The sequence below is a fragment of the Psammomys obesus genome, unplaced genomic scaffold, assembly GCF_907164565.1.
Source record: "Psammomys obesus unplaced genomic scaffold, mPsaObe1.curated_primary_1811, whole genome shotgun sequence".
Taxonomy (NCBI): domain Eukaryota; kingdom Metazoa; phylum Chordata; class Mammalia; order Rodentia; family Muridae; genus Psammomys; species Psammomys obesus.
This window is the reverse complement of record NW_026585895.1, coordinates 33,299,876-33,303,840: the sequence shown is the minus strand read 5'-3', so window position 1 is coordinate 33,303,840 and position 3,965 is coordinate 33,299,876.

Here is a 3,965-nt window from a genome sequence, read left to right as displayed (position 1 = left end):
AATTAAATCTAAGTAGCTGCCTTGTTCATATGTTGGAACGCCCATAATTATCCAAGTCAGAAATATTAGCCCCATCACAAGGGCTTTAATTACTTCTACCCCCTCCCCCACTTAAAAGCCCAAATGTACGGTGTCAATCTATTCCATATGTGGGACCATTGGGTGTGTTTTCCGGTCAAGGGTGGAGAGACAAATGAGACAGGCTGTCAGATTTAAAATCAAGTGTTTTAGCTTCTCTCGGGCTGTGTGTTTTCAAATTTGTTCTCTTTAATTCATCTGTCTCATCTTTGCTCGGTTAATAAAATGCAGAAGTTTGGGGCAGTCTATTTTTGAGTCTGTCTGGAGCCTTGGCGGAGCTGGGAAGTCAATTGTCAGCTTATACACAAGGTGGCACCCTGTGATTCCAACCAGGTCTCAGAGAAGAGATACTGATCCGGTAACTGAGCCACAGCTCGAGACTTTTAGTTACTGTCTCCCATTCCCTGTGGCAAAGGAAGAGGTGAGAGTAGACGTTTATCATGTGTCCCCCTTAGTACTATCTCTCCCAACGTCTCAAAAGATGGAGAGCTGCCTTCACACCGTGCTCTGGGGCTGCAGGACTGACTCTAGTTGATTGTAATGAATGCAGACTCCCACATTCAGATTACATATGGGAAACAAGGACGCTTTATTAGTCCCGGATTCATTCCTAGGAACATGGTGGGGGAGGGAGGGGAGAGATGCAGTTCACATACCAACCCAATTAACTCTCAATCCGGGTTGCTGAGACTCAGAGTCAATTAGAAAGAACGTGACATTTGCAAAAGCCTGGAACCACTGAATAGTAACTGTGTTTACTAGGTTTAAAGGTTGTTTACAAAAAGTAACTTGTCTATTATTTGGAAGCCCTGATTATTATACTGGGAAATGGAAACTGGAAGTGTAATTTTGATTTTTTGAACAGTTACTTGTGTGTTTTTTTATGGTTATGAAACTGGTTCTAATTCTGTGTTTGTATATCACATTTGCTGGTTTCGATGGCTGTCATTGGATTGATCCAGAGTGGACTGGTTGTTAGGATGGCTATACCCTTACATGTGCATTGCATATGGACATTAGAATAGGTTAGGCTGATAACCATTTGAAATATGTTTTGATAAATTCTGAATGGATTTACTTCAAAAGCTGAAAAGATACCCTGTCTTTAGCACTAACAAGTAAGAGCATTCAACAAATAGAAACAAACTAACTTTCTAATAGACAGCATTTGTATACAAATAAGAACTGCTTTCCAGATGTGAAACAGGTATTTGGGTTTGGGCACTGAATTAGAATCTAAGAAAACACAAGGCTGTGTCTCAGGTGAAAGGCTACTGTGACATTTGCTTCAAACCATTTTATTCTTAGCTCTATAATCATTGCCTCCAAGGCAAGAAGAAATGGGAGCTTGGAAGAAAAAAATTGTTACACATTCAAAGCAAAAGAACAACATCAAACCAGCTATAATGCAAAAGCCTTTCCCATGGTTGAGTTTTACATTAGGAAAAAAAAAAGTTTCTTTGAGATGCTCTCATGGTTCTAGAATTCTGATGGGCAAAGGTAGAAATCTGAAGAGCTGGGTAAGCCGAAGAAAAGAAAAATTAGCATTGATGGCTAAGCCTGACGTCAGGCCAGGAAGGCACACAAACTCTAGCCCGGAGGGGAATGGGGTCAGTAGCCCTAAAGTTCTTCATGGAGCTGATATGATTTCATATCAGTCAGCAAACACGCTAGGTGTCTGCTTTATTTGAGGGTTACATAATGAGAGAGTAGATGCCATTCTTGCCATCAGGTAGAACTTCTCACTAATTAACTTTGGAGGCTTTCATTAATTAACTTTGGGTCAGAAACTTTTGAACACTGGATGGTCAATAAACCAAAGACCTTGGATACTGAAGTGCACCATTGTGAGAATAAGAGTTTTGGGGTCAGGATAAACTCAGATTTGAGTTCAGTTCTGTGGTCTACTGGTATTGGAACTTGACATATCTGAATCTCAGTTTCCTCATTAGTAAAAATTATAGTATTTTTAATGAAGAAGCAGATAGCTGTAAGAATCAAATGGACTTCAACTGCTTGGAACTACACACACACACACACACACACACACACACACACACACACAATGTTCTTTTTCTGAGTGTAACATTAAGCAGAGAGACGAGAAGAACGTTGTCATTTCTGAGCCTGAGAAGGGCTGGGCATCTAGATAAAAGGCCTGGATGACTCATTTTTTTTTTTTTTTCAACCACTGTTTCCCCCTGCCTTTCAGACCTGAACTCAGTAGCGAGCTGTCTTCTGAGATATTCTTGTTCTTTCTTACAAAGGATTGGAACTCCTCCAGAGGGTAGCACTCAGAGCAGGACATGCCCACAACTACGAGGGAGGTGTCCCTTTCCAAAAACCAAACCCAGAGCAGTTTGCATTGTTCACAATAACAGTAGAGATGAAACACAAGGCCACTGAACAACGCTCCCAAGTGTTGGCGGGACAAACTGGTTTAATTATTTAGATGTTACCAGGAAGTTCATACCCATCATTCTGCTTTCAAAGGAAAAGATGGAGACAAAGGGGAGACGGAAGTTGGTAGAAAGAAGCACTGAGAGAAGGAAATGGAGAAAAAGTGGGTGGCAATGAAGAAAGATGGTTTTGCTGTATTAAGACACGACGGGAAATCAGTTTTTACTGTTGGACTTTAGCAAATCATCTACCCTTTTATGAGCTGGATAGGGTATTTTTCTTTTTGTTTTTTTGAGACAGGGTTTTTCTGTGTAGCCTTGGCTCTCTTGGAACTTCATCTGTAGACCAGGCTGGCCTCAAACTCAGACATCCACCTGCCTCTGCTTTCTAAATGCTGGGATGAAAGGCGTGCACCACCACCGCCTGGCTGTAGGGTAATTTTCAATATTTAGAAAATGTTAAAACTGTCGCACTTTGTGAGAATTTGCTGAGAAACCTGTAATGCTTAAAGACGAAGAAACTATGCAACAAAGAGGTTTGTGTCAACAGAAGCTGGTATTTAATTGAGTCAATTTGATTCTTCCTTTTGCAGAGGTTTCAGTAACTTCTGGCCAAAGCTATGGCTCATTTCTCTGACCTACCACAGCAACTGTCTGTAGATGTCATTTGGTAATTAACCTTGCATTACTCTCTTGTGTCATCTGTATCATTTTCTTCAAGTACTTACGCTGGGCGGCGGCGGGGGGGGGCTTTTTTTTTTTAATACTATCTTTGCAGCTGCCCCTTTCTTCAAGTACTTACGACTCTCACTGCTAATTATTCAGCAGTTTAGTTGTAACACAGTAACACGCAAGCTTAATGGGGTCGGGAACTTTATTAAACTCTGAATCGTCACGGAGACCAGTATTTGCACACACATCTACCTCTGGCTGAAGATTTCCAGTGGCACCTTTAGGAACTGTCCTGTCTCTGAAATACGGAGGAAAACCCCACCATCCACTGAGGAAGTTTGGATGACAGGTGCAAGTCCGCTTGTTGCGTCCAGCAGACTCAGACCACGAACCCTCCCGCCAACCACGAGCATCCTCCCGGTGAAGGCGAGGGTGAGCTCGGGTGCCTAACTCCGGAGAGCTCTTTCGGACCGGGGCTGCCCGAGTTTTCAGGGCGCGAGACGCAGCAGGGCTGTGCCACTCGGCGAGGGCAGGCGCCGCGGACTTATCGTGGACCCTCCGCGGGATGCGCCAAGCCGGGGCGCGAAAGCAGCCGGCAGGCGCCCGGGAGAGCAGAGCGTCCTAAGCGCAGCGCAGCGCAGCGGCGGCCGGGGGCCCCGGCTGGACGGCCTCCTGCCCCGCTGGGGCGGGCGGTCCTGCGAGCCGCGCCTTCCCGGGGGAGCCCTGCCTGCGCGCACCAGGGCTCGGCGGCGGCGGCGGCAGAGGCGCCCGCTGCGGCGCCGGGGCCGAGCGCACCTGGCACCTGCCGCTCCGCCT